We start from the raw sequence: 17,763 nt of genomic DNA on the forward strand, positions 1-17,763 counted from the left end.
TGCGTTTCTCTCAGTTCAGATGACTAACAGTTCGGCTGATCAGCCTGAGAAGAAGATGATCTTTCATTTTATCTATATAGAGAGCTTATGTTGGAACTTCAAGAAACATTTACTCTCAACACAATTGCTTGAAAATCATGAACGTTAAGAGGCAAAGCAAATTCTAACTTTTGAGGATCCCCGTATTTTTGGCCAGAAAGCTGGGAAGTAGAAAAGATCTCATAAAAGAGAACAGATAGGCAGGGGGAGGTCATTTATAACAGCCTTGAATCAACTTTTCTAAACGAGATTAAAAATCAGTACATTTGACCACTTAAAGAAATCGAAACTTGATGCAAGTAAATATAGGTAGCTCCTTCATTGATTTTCAATTTGCAAATAAAAATAACTCAATATCAGAATGCAAATATAAGCGAAAACAGCAAGTTATCATCTCTTGGGGCTTTTTTAACGGTATTTGTTAAGCGCTCTGTGCCAAGCCCTGTACTAAACGCTGGGGTAGATATAAGCTAATCAGGTTAGACACAGTCCATGTCCCACATGGGGCTCACAGTCTTAATCCCTATTTTACAGTTGAGGAAACCGAGGCCCAGTTAAGTGACTTGCCCAAGGTCACAGAGCAGACAAGAGGTGGAGCCGGGATTAGAACCCAAGTCCTTCTGGCCCCCCAAGCCCATGCTCTATCCACTAGTCCACACTGCATCTCCGGTTCCATTAGTCCAGAAATCAGAATAACTGTCCTAAATTACCATGATTCTCCTTCCTTATCTTCATCTGCACCTTTCCTTTTGCCTCCACTTCTCCCTACAAGAATTTATAACATAGTTGTCTAAGTTTAAAGCACCAGCTGTGTTTTGAGTAAAGAAAGTAAACAGAGCTGAGTTCACTTCCTCTGCTTTCTAGCATATTCATCTCTGCCGGTTGAATGCAGTGGTTAACAACGTAGACTGAAATGGAGGACCAAGATGCAAAACAAGACACCTGTCACCCAGGCTTTGTTCATGATTATTCTAGCCCAGCCTTATTCTGAAATGAGAAAAATAAGAGCCTATGAAATGTCACTATTCCCTGCTCGATTAGTGCATCGGCCTCCTTGCTGTCCTCCCTGCCTCCTGTCTCTCCCTTCTCCAGTCCATACATCGTTCTGCTTCCCAGATCGCTTTCCTAAAAAAAAAAGCACTGTCTCCATCTCCCCTTGCCTCAAAAACTTCCCAATTGTAGCCCACCCTCTGTGCATCAAACAAAAACTCCTCACCATAAGGCTTAAAGCTTTGGGAAGGACATAATAGAACTAATCATTTTATATAGTAGGCAACCAAGATGATTATGAGAATAGATTTAAAGAGTTAGGACCCTTCATAATGGAAGGCCGCAGCCCTGGAGTGGACATGATTGATTTCTAAAGAGTGTAGACAGGGTGACCATAGAATTGTTGTTCACCAAATCCTACTATTCAAGACCAAAAACCCAGTGCTCATCCCCATCCTATATTATCTCTCTGGTCTCCTACTACAACCCAACTTGCAGCTGTACATTTCAAGCACTTAATACAGTGCTCTGCACATAGTAAGCACTCAATAAATACGATTGAATGAATGAATAACTCCAGCCTACTCACTGTACCTCTACTTCATCTTTCTCACCACTGACCGCTTGCCCATATCCTCCCACTGACCTGGAACACCCTCCCCCTTCCTATCCGACAAACCAACACTGCCTACCTTCAAAGCTCTACTCAAGTCACATCTCTTCCAAGGCCTTCTCTAACTAAGCCCTCACTTCCCCTATTTGCCTTTCTGTCTCACCTATTCAAATGGCTCTTTAACCCTCAAACATTTGGATTTTTTTACCCCATACCCACAGCACTTATGTGCCTTTATTTTAATGTTTTTCTGAAGCTCCTCATGGGCAAAAATTGTTTCTATTTTCTGTATTCAAGGTATTCTTCCAAGTGTACTAAGGTATAGTGCCTAAGATATAGTACTCTGAACACAAGAGACACTTAGAAAGTACCTCGGAATGATTGATTGATTGTTTGATCGAGCATAATATTCTGTATCCGACAGGGGACCATTCAACCGTGAGTTTATCCGAATCCCTCCTGAGTTAATTGATATTTTCTGCCCACACATTTTCCTGTGATACTTGTGAGGAAGGGTTTCCCTTTGTATTTTTTAAATCCACCACCCTCAAGTTTCACTGGGCTTTTGGTCTTGAATAGTGGGATTTGGTGAACAACCATTCTATTGTCACCCTGTCTACACTCTTTAGAAATCAATCATGTCCACTCCAGGGCTGCGGCCTTCCATTATGAAGGGTCCTAACTTTTTAAATCTATTCTCATAATCATCTTGGTTACCTACTATATAAAATTATTAGTTCTATTATGTCTTTCCCAAAATGAGGCGATGAGACTTGCATGTAATTTGTCGTCCGGGTAAGAGGGTCCCATGGTTTTATACAACGGATAAATTCTGCCATTTGTTTTCTGTCTCCTTTCTCCTGATGCTGAGCATTCAGGTAATCTTGTTGGCAGCCTCTGCTGCAGCTCATTGTTGACTTCACATTTAAATGATCAGGCCAATGACTGGAAGACCTCTTGAATGATAATGCTGAGTCCATTGTCATGGAGTTGTAATTTAGATTATTTTTCCTTAAATGCATTTGTTTTCTTGCACTTGCTCACACTGAATCTCACCTGTCATTTTTCAGGCAGCTGGCTTAGCTTCGGAGGTTTTCAGGGAGCATCTCCCCATCTTCTTGGCATTTCACCACTGGAAGACCTTAGCATCATTGGGAAACTTGGAGATTTCACTGAGTTTTCTCTCCGGATCATTTAGGAAGATGTTATGTCAAATTAATCCTTGGGGAATCCCCACTATTTAATAATAATAATGTTGGTATTTGTTAAGCGCTTACTATGTGCAGAGCACTGTTCTAAGCACTGGGATAGATACAGGGGAATCAGGTTGTCCCACGTGGGGCTCACAGTCTTCATCCCCATTTTACAGATGAGGGAACTGAGGCACAGAGAAGTTAAGTGACTTGCCCACAGTCACACAGCCGACAAGTGGCAGAGTTGGAATTCGAACTCATGAGCCCTGACTCCAAAGCCCGTGCTCTTTCCACTGAGCCACGCTGCTTTTCCCCATCCCGATGAGTGGCTGTTTTTCCCTCCCCTTGTTTTTCTGGATTCCTCAACTGGTTTTTAAACTTTAGCCAGTTGGCTCTCTTAGCCTTTTTGTTTTTTTTGTAAATATCCATAGGTCAAGCAAACATTTCATTGACTGAGCCCACGGTGACCAAGGCAGTTTCATCTACCAAAAGAGAGGGCCGGTCCAGTCTGCAGCCACTGGGGCTGGCATATTGAGAAGCTCTAAGTTTTTGGGCCTCTCCCTCTTCCCCACGCCAACCATCCCTCTGCATGTCAAAGCAACACTGAGGGCTCCTTTAAGGGTAGAGGGCAGGTGACAGAACTGCTCTATAATATTTAAAAACCGAGTGACTCTCTGTTTATTAATAATAACAATAATAATGAGTGTTTGTTAAGTGTTTACTATGTGCCAAGCACTGTACTAAGTGCTGGGAAGGTAATCAGGTTGTCCCGTGTGGGGCTCACAGCCTTAATCCCCATTTTACAAATAAAGTGACTGAGGCACGGAGAAGTTAAGCGGCTTGCCCAAGGTCTCACAGCAGACAAGTGGCAGAGCCGGGATTAGGACCCCCGTCCTCTAACTCCCAAGCCTGTGCTCTTTCCACTAAGCCACCCTACTTCTCCCCCTCTCTTTCACCGCTTTACCAAACTAGCAGTGGAAGAATCTTGTAAGGCAGCACCTATTTTAAATATTGAATGGCCACGTTGTTCATTTCTTCTGTTTGTCTCCCTCGCTCCAGACTGTGAGCTCCTTATTCAATAGTATTTATTGAGCGCTTACTATGTGCAGAGCACTGTACTAAGCGCTTGGGATGAACAAGTCGGCAACAGATAGAGACAGTCCCTGCCGTTTGACGGGCTTACGGTTTAATCGGGGGAGACGGACAGACAAGAACGATAGTAATAAATAGGATCAAGGGGATGAACATCTCGTAAAAACAATGACAACTAAATAGAATCAAGGCGATGTACAATTCATTAACAAAATAAATAGGGTAACGAAAATATATACAGTTGAGCGGACGAGTACAGTGCTGTGGGGATGGAAAGGGAGAGGTGGAGGAGCAGAGGGAAAAGGGGAAAATGAGGCTTTAGCTGCGGAGAGGTAAAGGGGGGATGGTAGAGGGAGTAGAGGGGGAAGAGGAGCTCAGTCTGGGAAGGCCTCTTGGAGGAGGTGATTTTTAAGTAAGGTTTTGAAGAGGGAAAGAGAATCAGTTTGGCGGAGGTGAGGAGGGAGGGCGTTCCAGGACCGCGGGAGGACGTGACCCAGGGGTCGACGGCGGGATAGGCGAGACCGAGGGACGGCGAGGAGGTGGGCGGCGGAGGAGCGGAGCGTGCGGGGTGGGCGGTAGAAAGAGAGAAGGGAGGAGAGGTAGGAAGGGGCGAGGTGATGGAGAGCCTCGAAGCCTAGAGTGAGGAGTTTTTGTTTGGAGCGGAGGTCGATAGGCAACCACTGGAGTTGTTTAAGAAGGGGAGTGACATGCCCAGATCGTTTCTGCGGGAAGATGAGCCGGGCAGCGGAGTGAAGAATAGACCGGAGCGGGGCGAGAGAGGAGGAAGGGAGGTCAGAGAGAAGGCCGACACAGTAGTCTAGCCGGGATATAACGAGAGCCCGTAATAGTAAGGTAGCCGTTTGGGTGGAGAGGAAAGGGCGGATCTTGGCGATATTGTAGAGACAGGGACTGTCTTATGGGGCTTATAACTTATGGACAGGGACTGTCAGATCAATCAGTGGTTTTTACTGAGTGCTTACCGTGTGCAGAGTACTGTACTAAGCACTTGGGAAAGTACAATCAGTACAGTTGTAGATGGGATCCCTTTCCACGAGGAGCAGTCTACAGGGGGAGACGGACAATCGAATCAATTATAGATAGTGGGTGGATAGAAGAAAGAGTTTAGTCAGGGAAGGCCTGACTTTTATTCTATTTTCTACACATTCTCCCAAGCACCTATTACAGTGTTAGAGTTTTGGGTGCCGCTACCGTCCCCCGCTCAAGCTGTTGGAGGACTAAAATTCGCAAAGGGACCACACACAGAGATTCCAGTTCAAGACGAGTCTTTCCTTATTGAAGTATCTCACTGGTCCCCCCCACTCTTGGCAGAGTTCACCCTCAGAGTGGGATCCAGGAGGCAGAAACTTGACCAACAAAGAGCCTACCCTTTTAAGAACAACGAACGCATTCCATACGAAGCCACAGATGATGACACTTCTCTTTCACATCCCCTTTGCTCCTCCATCAGGGTTGTCTGCGCTCGCCAAAAACCCCTCATGTTCCCCACCCTTCCCACCGAGCTGTGCCAGCCTGAAGTCCTGGAGGTTAATTAAAGTTCAGTGAAGTTGTCAGCAGCGGTGCCTTGTTCCCAGCCTGTTTTACCCTTTACAAACCTTCTTCTCGGTTGTCCTCTAATCAGCAGCCTCAGACAATCCCTCCTAAGGTCTTTTCATCACCACCCCCGGTCACCCAAACTGCTGCTATAGATGTCGTTCATGCTCTGTGCCATTAAAGCTGAGAACATGTTTGCTGACAGCTTGCTGCTAAACAGGGTGGTGCCTGGAGGTTTTGAATGGATGCTCAGTAAATGTTTTTGACAGTGATGTTGGACCCATTTCTTCCCCTGTTTTTGACAATTTGAGTCCAAAATGGTCAAAGCTCAGGCCTCCTCTAGAGTAGGATTGCAAACAAAAATTCCTCTGAAAGCCTAACCAAAACTGAAGTCCAAGGGAAGAAATCTTCTTATTTTATTTTTTAGGCTTGATAATCATGGTGATATTCATTAAATTCTTCCTATGTGCCAGGCACTGTACTAAACACCGTGGTAGATGCAGTGTAATCCGATGCAGTCCCTGCTCAGTGTGGGACTCACAGTCTAAGTGGGACTTGCTTTCTATTTTCAGTTAGGAATATTGTCCAGTTTTACTAAGGCTGTGGATCTCGAGTACTCATTTTCTTTTAATGCTATTTGTTATGCGCTTGCTAGGTGCCAGGCACTGTACTAGGCAATGGGAAAGATATGAGCTAATCAGCATGGATATGGTCCGTGTCCCATGTGGGTCTCACAGTCTTAATCCCTCTTTGCAGATGCGATAACTGAAGCTCAGAAAGGTTAAGTGACTTTTCCAAGGTCATACAGCAGATTAGTGGCAGAGTCAGGATTAGAAGGCAGAGTCAGGATTAGAACCCAGGTCTTCTGACCCCCAGGCCCGTGCTCTCTCTGTTGGGCCATGCTGTTTCTCAGTTGAACCTGGTTCATGTAGCGGTCATGTATCATGACTGTTGTTAATGATATGATATTTATTAAGTACTCACTATGTGCTAAGCACTAGTAGATATAATCATGTTGGACACATGGGGGTCACAGTCTAAGAAGGTGGGAATATTTATTCCCTATTTTATAGGTGAGGAAACTGAGGCACCAAGAAGTGAAGGGACTTGCCCAACAGACAGAATTAGAACTCAGGTCCTCTGACTCCCAAGCCCATTTCTTTCCACAAGTTCCACACTGGTTCTCTTGTATTCTGATTAGGAATTCATTCGGGAGCTTGGTACCTGAGGCCTGAGCTTCCCTTGCAGGCCTTGCAGCTATTAAGGTAATGAACTCTCATCTAACTTGAGATGAACAGATGACCTTTCTTTTCCACCGTCGAATGATGCGGAAAATGCAACTGCCTTGAAAAGGTAATTGGCACGAGAACAAGAAGCAGTACATTTAAATCTTTACATCATCCGGTTTGAAACAGTATTGGTCAAGTAGAGACTATTCAGAGTGGTCTTGTTTTCAGATAGCAATGCCCCTCACTCCTCAGCAATAGACAGTCAAACAAGGGTATTTTTTGAGCACCTACTGATTCCTAGGCACTGTATTAAGCACTTGGGGCAGTACCAAGACACATCTTCCCAGGTTTGCAATTGAATGAGGGAGACAGACAGAAATGATTGAACAATTAGTGAAAGCTGGAGGAAGAACAAGTCTGAGCCAGAGTGCGGTTCAAAACTATCAAGACAAAAAAGCTAAACAAAAAATCGGAAGTACAGAGAAGTAGATAAGAAAACAGTATGAATAATTAAAAATATACACATGTGCGTGAATACTGAAGATAGGATTAAAATGCATGAGTGGTATGGATGAGTGTCAAACTGCCTGTCTGGAATGTTATGAATTAATTGGGGAAGGCTTCTTGGAGGAAATGAGATTTTAGGAGAGCTTTTAAGATGCGAAGAGCTGTAGTTGGGCCGGAGAAGGGAGGCCCAGAGTGTGAATGAGGGATCGGAGGAGGGAGAGTTATAAAAGGGAGTTAAAAGGAGTGAAGGGTGGAAGCTAGACACTATTGGGTAAGGAGAACCCAAATATTAGAAGGAGAGAATTGATGGAAGAAGGAGAGAGTTGGGGGGAGATAAAGAGAGCTTGTGGAAATTTGTAGTAATCTTTTACCATTTCATAGCAGCACATATTTTTTAGTCAATCAATAGTATTTACTGAGCACTTATCACGTGAAAAGACCTGTGATAAGCACTTGAGAGAGTACAATGTAACAGTTAGTAGGCACGATCCCTGCCAACACAGCAAGCTTATAGTCTAATAATAATGTTGGTATTTGTTAAGCGCTTACTATGTGCCGAGCACTGTTCTAAACGCTGGGGTAGACACAGGGGAATCAGGTTGTCCCATGTAGGGCTCACAGTCTTAATCCCCATTTTACAGATGAGGTAACCGAGGCACCGAGAAGTTAAGTGACTTGCCCAAAGTCACACAGCTGACAAGTGGCCGAGCCGGGATTCGAGCCCATGACCTCTGACTCCAAAGCCCGTGCTCTTTCCACTGAGCCACGCTGCTTCTCAGCGTGCTTCTCAGGCTAGAGTTACTATATCTCTGAAGATACTTTTAATGTGTATCTACACATTTGCTGGTGTTACTCGTGGAATTGACCGATGCTACTTATAGCCGGAGAGCCATATTCTCCTACCTCTCTTTTCAGTCCGAAAGGAATAGACCAAGTACTTTAAAAATTCAGATTCTCACTCCAGGGGTAGGGTGGGGTGAGAAAAAAACCAAACTTTTTTGTGACATTGTCCAAAACAGAAGGAAAATGTCAAGAATGAAAAATGTCACATGTCAAACCAGATAGATGGCATTGGGGGTGGAAAGGGAGAGGCTGGTAAATTAGAATGTCATATTCGGGTTTCACTAAATTCGTTTTTTCTTTTTGTCCCGGGTCTGATATGTTGGACAGATCTAAATATGCTGTTTCTTCCTATCTCTTGGTTCACTGAGTGCAGTGTTCACCATCCAAATGTCTAAAATACGCCGGACCGAATAGTGAGATTTGCAGATACCGATGAAAATCTGCAAAATGAGTTTTTAAAAAGACAGTTTATTCTAGGCTTATCATTAACATCCATATATCATGAATAAGAATTTCAGATGTCATGCCAGCATGTTTAGAAAGTCAGTTATTTCTGCATGGGATCATTTTGCCCCAATTGGGTAGAAGCCTGTGCTCGTGGGCCTGACGACGGCTCCGTCTGAGGCCGTTTCTCCTTCGTGTCATTTCCTTGCCCAGAGGTCTGTGGCTGTGAAAACACAGACTTGGAATTCAAAGGCTATGCTCTCCGTGATATTTTTAGCGATAGATAACATTATTGACTGTGTATAAAACCCTGCTGATTTCTGCTCTGGGGAATAGCGTGCTGTTGTATCCTTCATAGGATTGATTTAAGAATCGTTGCTGTCTCTCTCACTTCGTGCTTCGGTCGGTGCTTCTAACTAGGGGAGCTGTCAGATGAAATCTTGGTAGCAGGTAAGATATGTTATTCTCTTTTTTCACCGCCTTCTCTGTTGTGACAATGAAGATATCAGAAATGTCTAGATATCAGTGGTTCCAGACTTTCCTCTCATTCCCTCCCTTCATATTTTCTCCATTATTTCCCCATAGAGCGAGTTGAGAATTTAGCCAACACAACCCTTGTTGAAGAGATGATCTCTGAATTTTGACTGTTTTCTCCCCCCGAAATTCAGTCCTTCTTCAGCGTTGACCAATTTATTCATTAAGGCGTATTTAGTGAGCGCTTGCCCTGTGCAAGGCACTCAACTAAGAGCTCGGGATAGTACAATATAACAGTGAACAGGCGCATTCCCTTCCCACGACGAGCTTACGACGAAGGCCGAGGACAGTGCCAACGAATTCAGCTACGTGGCTCTTAGAGGAAAGTTTCCCAGGGCCTTCCGAAGTTTGGTCGGCGGCACTTCCTAATGAAGTCCAAAGGGAAGTGTGGAAAAAACTAGCACTGACGCCAGCTTGTAAACACCTCAAGTGCAGCCGTCAGGTGATGTTTATGACTTATGGTGCATGTTCCCCAGTGCTTAAATGCTGAGGAGGAGGAGGCAGGCCAGTACATTGTCAGTCAGATGATCAATCAGTTGAATTTATTGAGCATTTAATGTGTGCAGAGCACAGTACTATGCACTTGAGACCGTACAATGTAACGGATTTGGTAGACATGTTCTCTGCCCACAAGGAGCTTGAAGTCTAGAGGGATCTCGTACAAGCAGAGTTAGTCTCCCCTTCCCTAAATTATATTCTTCGTGACCGCAAGAATATGGGCTGAGGCGAAACTGCTGGAAATAGGGCAAGATATGTATACGAGTGGGGAAAGACAAGAGGATTTTACTTGCGAAGAATTTGAGAACATCATTACATGTATTTATTTAAACACCGATTGCAACAGGAGATTTTGGCTCAGTGAAATATCTTGCTGTTTTGGAAACGCTACCCTTATGTTGCACTCTCCCAAAGGCTGAGTATAATAATATTAATAATAATGATTGTATTTGTTAAGCGCTTACTGTGTGCCAAGCACTGTTCTAAGCGCACTTGTCAGCTGTGTGACTGTGGGCAAGTCACTTAACTTCTCTGTGCCTCAGTTCCCTCATCTGTAAAATGGGGATGAAGACTGTGAGCCTCGTGCAGGACAACCTGGTTACCCTGTATCTACCCCAGCGCTTAGAACAGTGCTTTGCACATAGTAAGCACTTAAATACCAACATTACTATTGTTGTTGTTATACAGGGAAATGCTTCACACACTGTAAATACTCAAAATGCAATAGATAAATTGTCACAGATAAACCCAAATTAGCACTTTATTTTTCCTATTCAAACAATGGATGCTCCGCTGCTTATCGGTTAATTCTGTAAATGTGTTTTCCGTTATGATTTGTGGGGAGGTTATAAAATTAAAGGATCTACCTGCACATATCAGGAAGAAAGAACCCCTGGATGGAAGATCTGATTTATGTGTCCCTCCGTTGGCTCCGTTGATTTCCAGGAGGTTTGTTTTCCTCACCAAACCCCAAAATGATTAACAGCCTCAGTAATTGGAAAAGTCAATTAATCAACCCTCGCAAGGTCTTGGGGACATGGAGGTATATCAGTCAATCAGTGCTATTTACTGAGCGCTTACTGAGTGCACATCGCTTGAGAAGGAACAATAAAAACAGTTGGTAGATATCATCCCTAACCAATCTACAAGGGGAGACAGACTTTAACATAGATCAGTCAGATGCCGTCTAGTCGTTTCCGATTCGTAGCCATCCCGTGGACATGATCCCTCCAGAACGTCTTATCTTCTGAGTCGTTCCGGTGTATATGGCCATAGCGGGGTTTTTTGTAAAAATACGTACGTTGGTTAGCGCTGCTTTCTTCTGCTCAGTAAAAGCTTGTCTCTGCCATTGTTTTTGATCAACATTTAATCACTTGATCATCCACCTTTGACTCTTTCCCGTGCTGCTGCTGCCCAACACAGATGAATCAAATTTTTCTGATGCTTGGGCTTAGACCTTTCCATTATGGGTCACCCTGACGAGAGATTACCTCTCAATGGCATAGCTCTAAGCTTCATTGGCATACACAAACTCTCCTGCCATGCTAAGATGTGGATTCATAGAAGAGTAACATAGATTAGGGATAGGGAATATAGTAGAGCGTCTACTTCTCTGCTCCTCCCAGGAAGAACAACCCCCAGTCACAGGGAGTTGAAAGAAAAATGGATAAGCCGACGAGAACTTATGCCGCCGTTTGAGATGTGTTTCCGTAATAACCCCAGATTAGTCATGCTTCTCTAGGTTTTTGGTTTTTTAGGCAGAAAAGAGATGTGCAGTGCATTTATAGCGTATGGACAAAGTGATGGCAGACTGCTTCCATAAATGAGCAAAATGCAGGAGTCTTCCTTTCTCCATATAACTCTACTGGATTTCAAAGTAATCAGATGTTTCCCATAGTTCTATAGCTATCTATCACAGTATCCTCTGCCTTAATCACACAGTAGAGCCCCATGACTCCCTCTGTTAATTGAGTAACTTGGAAAAAGAATCAGGAAACCAAGAGGACAGGGACACGGTCTATTATTCCGAAATTCTTCCACATAAGGAAGATGAAAAAAAAATGAAAATGAGTCGCCTTTCCTTCCTCCCGCCCTTTTCTTTGCTCTGGCTGAGGCAGTAAGAACATTAGGGAATGAATATTTCTCCAGCTGCTGTAATCATGATCCCAGGCAGCTAATGTTGTTAAACCTCTTCAGAATAAATTTTGAATCGGTTCTACCTGTTCCGGTGTTTCAGGAGTTATCCACACAAGAGATGTCTTAGTAGGAGAAGCCTTGAGACAAAAGTTCGGCTACTGCCCATCTGCATCCGTATCTTCCAAATTTCCTCTTCACCTCGATGCAGAAATTCAGAAAAGTGATTTAGGTTCGATTCCATTAGGATTCACATTAATTCTGGTGGTTTTTGTCTTCCCTGCACTCCTCACCACCACCAGTCTGTTTCTTTCAGCATCATCTAATCTGTAGAGAAAATAAAATTGCAAAGTAGAAAGAGGTCATTTAAATCCTGTAATTCTTCATTTTATTCTTCACCATTTTCTCAGTATGTGTTGAGGTTAGTCGCTCTCTCTGACAGCCCTGTGATCTCCAAGGTAGACCTGAAATTCTGCTCCTTCAGTCACAGCACCCTAGTGATTTTGTTTTTATTTTGTGTACTTGTGTTGTTTTTTAATGTTTCCTTATTCCTGAGGTGTCTCTCTGCAATCCTTTCTCCCCACTGATATTCTTCAATTGTGAGCCCCACTCTGGACAGGGACCGTGTCTAATTCCTATCTGGGTATTCTTTCTCAGTGCTTAGTACAGTGCTCTGCACACGGTTAAGCACTTAATAAATACTACTACTGCCTCAGAGCTGAAAGCTTTGGGGTAGAGATTAGGAGAAACAGTGAGACTTTGTGAAAGGAGCACAGGCCCCGGGAGTCAGAGGACCTGGGTTCTAATCCCAGTTCTACCACTTATCTGTTGTATGACCTTGGGCAAGTCTTTTAACTTTTCTGGGCCTCAGTTTCCTCATCTGTGTAATAGCGAATAAGACTGTGAGCCCTTGGTGGGACAGGGACAGTGTCCAACCTGATTATCTTGTGTATATATAGCTCAGCACTTAATACAGTGCCTAGCGCACATAGTAAGTGCTTAGCAGATATCATTAATTATTGTTTAAACAGAAATTGACAAATTGTTCAGGTTTGGACAACTTCCTCATCCTTAAAACTGGCACAATGGTTGCCTCTAACTACTTTACTGGGATGATAGAAGAATTATTGGGTCCAGACCCAGCAAGTGCCTCACACTCCTGAGGAAAGGCTGTCAGTGTCGCTCACCTCGCTGGCTCCCCTAGTCTCCTTAATGAAATGGCTTTTCTAAGCTGGCAGAGTCTGCCGGCAGCCGAGCGAGAGAAAGCACCTACTAACATTTATCGTTAATCTCAGTTTTCCACCACTAGATCATGTTCCCTGTTTACAGTATTTTTCGGTCCGATTCACCGAGACGGCAGGAATATTGTTTATCTCTTGAGAAGCAGTTTGGCCTAACGGATGGAGCACGGGCCTGGGAGTCAGAAGGATGAATGTTCTAATCCCATCTTTGCCATTTGTCTGCTGTGTGATCTTGGGCAAGTCACTTCACTTCTCAGTTACCTCATCTGTAAAATGGGAATTAAGACTGCGAGCCCCACGTGGGACAGGGACTGCGTCCAACCTGATATGCCTGTATCTTCCCCAGCGCTTAGTACAGTAAGAACTTAACAAATACCATAAAAAAGATGAGTGATTGGTGTGAGAGTCCATAATGTGAATTATTCTTTTATTTTAACTTAGTGCTTTTGAGCATCTTGTAGATTTTTTGACTGCTCCGTTCGGTGATTGAAGAGTTTGCCTTGGCTGATTCTTTGACCGCTGACATTTAAGGCATCTTACGGATCCTGTATCTATATTTGTATCTTTATCCACTTATTAAAACAGCTGGGAGAGCTAAGCTTGTTTCCAAAGATGTTGAGGCTGAATTCCAGCACGTAAAAAAAGGTGACAGTGTTGGACTAGCTCCACTCTGTTCACCCGGTGATCTGATTCTTAAAAGAACACATCTGAGTTAATGGCATGTTCCTGTTAATTAAAATCCCTCAGTGTTCTGTCTCCTTCGTTGGGCCGCATACACAAAAAGAAGCGTGAAACAGAAAGACCATCCGATCTGGAAGGGATCTCTAGAGAGATTTGCAAGCGATTATAAAAGAAAGGCTTCATGGTTCATCGCATTTGGCCGCCTTTCCCAGTCAGCGGGGCTATGGGGACACCTTCTGGGGCTTCCAAAGAAATGGCCAATGCACATGGAAATGCTGAAGGGAGAGAGTTATCCTTGGAGCAGCTTTCAGACACCATGCAGGCTATTCTCATGCAGTTCCCTTTCCGACTTAGTTTACAAAACATTACTAACAATCTTCTAAATTGGAGGGTTGGATTAAAAATGCTCTAAATTCAACATCCCAACCCACATCGCTCTTCCTGATTATTCCCCCTAGACTGTCCGCCCGTTGTGGGCGGTGAACGCTTCTACCGACTCTGTTGTACTGCACTCTCCCAAGCATTTAGTCCAGTGCTCCGCATACAGTAAGCGCTCAGTAAATACGATTGATTATCATTTACGATTTCAGAAAAATCAGTGGTATTTATGGGGAGCTTACTGAGTGCAGAGCACTGTTCTAGGCGCTTAGGAGACTATAGTACAACAGAATTAGCAAATACATTCCCTGCCCATAATGAGCTTACAATACAGAGGGGGGAGACAGACATTGTTCTATCATTTTTGTGCGGTATTTGTTAAGAGTTTACTATGTGGCAGGCACTGTACTAAATGCTGGGTAGATAGAAACTAATCAAGCTGGACCCAGTCCACGTTCCACATGAAGCTCACAGTCTTAATCCCCATTTTACAGATGAGGGCACCGAGGCACAGAGAAGTGAAGCGACTTGCCTAAAGTGGCACAGCAGAGAAGTGGCAGAACTGGGATTAGAACTCAGGGCCCGTGCTCTTTGCTCTAGGCCGCACTGCATTTGTGTAAGAAATTAATTCAAATGAAATCCGACTTTATCTATGAGCCTCTGCATGAGGCACAAGAGATTAGGAGGAGAGAACTCGGCAAGGATTATTAACACAGTTACTGATTAGAAAAAAGAATTCTTGCTGTAAAAGTTTGACCTTCCTCTTTGCTTATTCATGTGTTATCTCCACAGATCTTCCTAATGCTTACAGTTCTTGTGACTCCTGAAAGAACCTCCTGACTTGAGCCTCCACTCCCACCGAGCTTCAAAAGCTCTATTAGTCACTAGTTGAGGACATTTGCTTAGGCCTAGGGGACATTTCCAATTTACATTTCCAATCATCTTTCCCCTTTTTGCACTTCAAACAGGAGTTGGCACCTGGCATCACTCTGTGGCCCTGATATATCAGGATCTCCTTGGCAAGGTGTTTGCCTTACTGGGCCTGGATTTCTAGTTTATTTCTCCTTTGTTTAGTTTAAACCAGAGCGGATTGATTGCCAATGATTGCCAGCTGGCTGACTGGGAAGGCAAAGAGCCAGACCCAATGGCTCAGTCAGTCATTTGCCTGACAATCCAGGAGGATTGTCAAGAGGGGACAACACATCCAAACCTAATACATATGGAAATATAGATCCGTGCTTTGTATGTCTGCCCAGAACCCCTGTGATAAACAGGTTTTTTTTAATATCGTTTAAAATAAGGGAAGCGATCTGTTTCTTGTAGAGCAGGAGCCTGTGATACGTAATATGGGGAGCTAGAGGTTGAAATAATGATATTTGTAGATGCAAAGTAAATGGTGACTGGAAGCGGGAAGATGGAAATCTCCTGAAAGGATTTAGACAGGGAAAATACCCAAAGAGAAAGGAGTTGTTCGGGGTGGCATTTAGATTATTAGGAATGATGGAAATGTGTTCAAGTGGGACAGCAGATGAGGAAAGCGGGACAGCGGGACCTTTGTGGAAAAAGCTCCAGCTTGGGAGTCAGGGGACCTGGGTTCTAAGTCCCGGCTCCTCCACTCTTCAGCAGTGTGACGTTGGGCAAGTCAGTGAACCTCTCTGTACCTCAGTTTCTTCATCTGTAAAATGGGGATAAAATACCTGCCCTCTCTCCCTCCTAGACTGTGAGCCCCCTGTATGCCAGGAGCTGAGTCTGATCTGATTATCTTGTATCTATGCCAGCTGCTTAGCACAGTGTTTGGCACACAGTAAACAGTTAAAAAATCATCATTGTTATTATCATTATTCAGACAAAAAGAACCTTAATGAGGAAATAGATTCTGCTCTGTAAAGTGGTAGAATATCCATTTGATAGTATTTATTGAGCGCTTACTATGTGCAGAGCACTGTACTAAGCGCTTGGAATGAACAAGTCGGCAACAGATAGAGACAGTCCCTGCCCTTTGACGGGCTTACAGTCTAATCGGGGGAGATGGACAGACGAGAACAATGGCAGTAAATAGAGTCAAGGGGTAAAAACAATGGCAACTAAAGATAAAACTGGACTGAACAAAGAACTGCTCCACTGTCATTTCCCCCTCTATAGGCTACCCAAAGAGGATAGCCAAAGAGGATGTTTTCATTTCTCATTATCGGTCAATCAGTCAATCTGCCGTATTACTGAGCACTTACTATGAGCAGAGCACTACCCTAAGTGCTTGGGAGAGTACAATATAAAAGCACTGGTACAGTCTTACAGTTGTTTCCAAAGAGGTAGACCAGGTTGTAAAAATTGTCTCTCTTCAGTAGAAAATTAGACTTTCTTGTCCCTTCTCCACTAGTTTTTAGATGGTCTTTGTGAAACCAAAGGACAAAACAAAAAAAAAAAAGGCAATGTGTTAACTAGGCAGGGTACTTTTAATAACTTTGCATTACATTAAGATTAATTGTTACCGGACTATCCAGGATGTCTCAAGTGGCCTTCACAACAGGCTTGTGTTTAATCCGTGATTGTATACTCCTTGAGGACAGGGAACGTGCATTCTGCTTCTATTGCAGGTTCCCAAGTATCTAGTACAGTGTTCTGCCCACAGTTTGTAATCTGCATATCAGAAGGTGCTCAACTAAACGCTGCCACTGAACATGATGCTCGTGAATGAAGAGCAGGGTCCATTTGCAAAGATGTACTGCTTATTATGGTGCTCTTGCTCTTTTTTTCTTCTCAATGTTGTCTAATCCACATTGGATGGCCCAGAAAATGGTACCAAGACCACAAATCTATCCCCCAGGACGGAATGTGGACTGAAACACTGAGTCCTTTCCATCCAAATTTGGCAGAGCGTTATTTTCGGTGAACAGAGGGAAAGGGAAATAAATGTTTTTGAACGTTTAAATTTGCAACCCGGCACATTTGATTTATTTTCTAAATACCCACTGCTTGAAAATATAGCTGTGACTTGGAGGCTGTCGAGCTGCTATAAACAACTTCCACACTAGCTCCCTACAGAGGGTAACTAAAGGGAATTCTTTTTCTCCTGCTATATTTATAGTCTTGATTTTTCTGGTGGATCAGTTTGGGAGGTCAACTCTATAGACTTTCACATTGGACGTTATCTGTCTTTTAAAATAATTCAAACCAATGATAACAAGGTCTATATGAAAGAGAAATAATCATCTGACCTGGAGAACGAAATGAAATCTGTTCCAAATAACTATGCCAACATGCAGCCTGTGTTTTCCATTTCCATGATAATCTTGCACTTTCTAAAAGCAATTCCCTCAAATTGTCAGATGTCCAGTGCAAGACTCTGGTTTCCAGTTCTCCCTCTAGTCAGTGAGCCCAGGGTTTGTTTTTCATAAAATTTTTGGAGACAGCCATACTGTGACCTCTGATGGTCCGCTGAGCTCATCGGTAGAGTCTCTTGAAGCAGATCTTTGTGAAGGTCCATCCATCATCACAATGATGGCCCAATATCTAGGGACCTGACCCTTATTTCAAATGGAGTCCTTGTCCTGAGCTACTTTCAAGATTGATAAGCCTATTGACTATTTTCCTTTCTATTTTAGCTTTTGTTTTTGTTTCCTGGTTGGATTTTTTTGGCATTTTAACTTAGATGTGCTCGGGGACTTTTTTTAAAAAAAAAATGGACTTGCATTCACTCTTTTCTAATTTTTTTTGTCTTTTCTGACAAAAAGGGAAGTTCTAACTAATAAGGGAAGTTTATGTCTTTTCTAATAAGGGAAGTTCACTCTTAACCTTTT

General features: G+C 43.4%; 1 protein-coding gene across 9 annotated transcripts in view; it reads left to right on the forward strand.

The window, feature by feature from the left end:
• HYDIN (HYDIN axonemal central pair apparatus protein) overlaps positions 1-17,763 on the forward strand; it is a 335,154-nt gene that overhangs the window by 205,565 nt on the left and 111,826 nt on the right. The window lies entirely within an intron of this gene.

Source organism: Ornithorhynchus anatinus, chromosome 11 (assembly GCF_004115215.2).
Source record: "Ornithorhynchus anatinus isolate Pmale09 chromosome 11, mOrnAna1.pri.v4, whole genome shotgun sequence".
NCBI classification, from domain to species: domain Eukaryota; kingdom Metazoa; phylum Chordata; class Mammalia; order Monotremata; family Ornithorhynchidae; genus Ornithorhynchus; species Ornithorhynchus anatinus.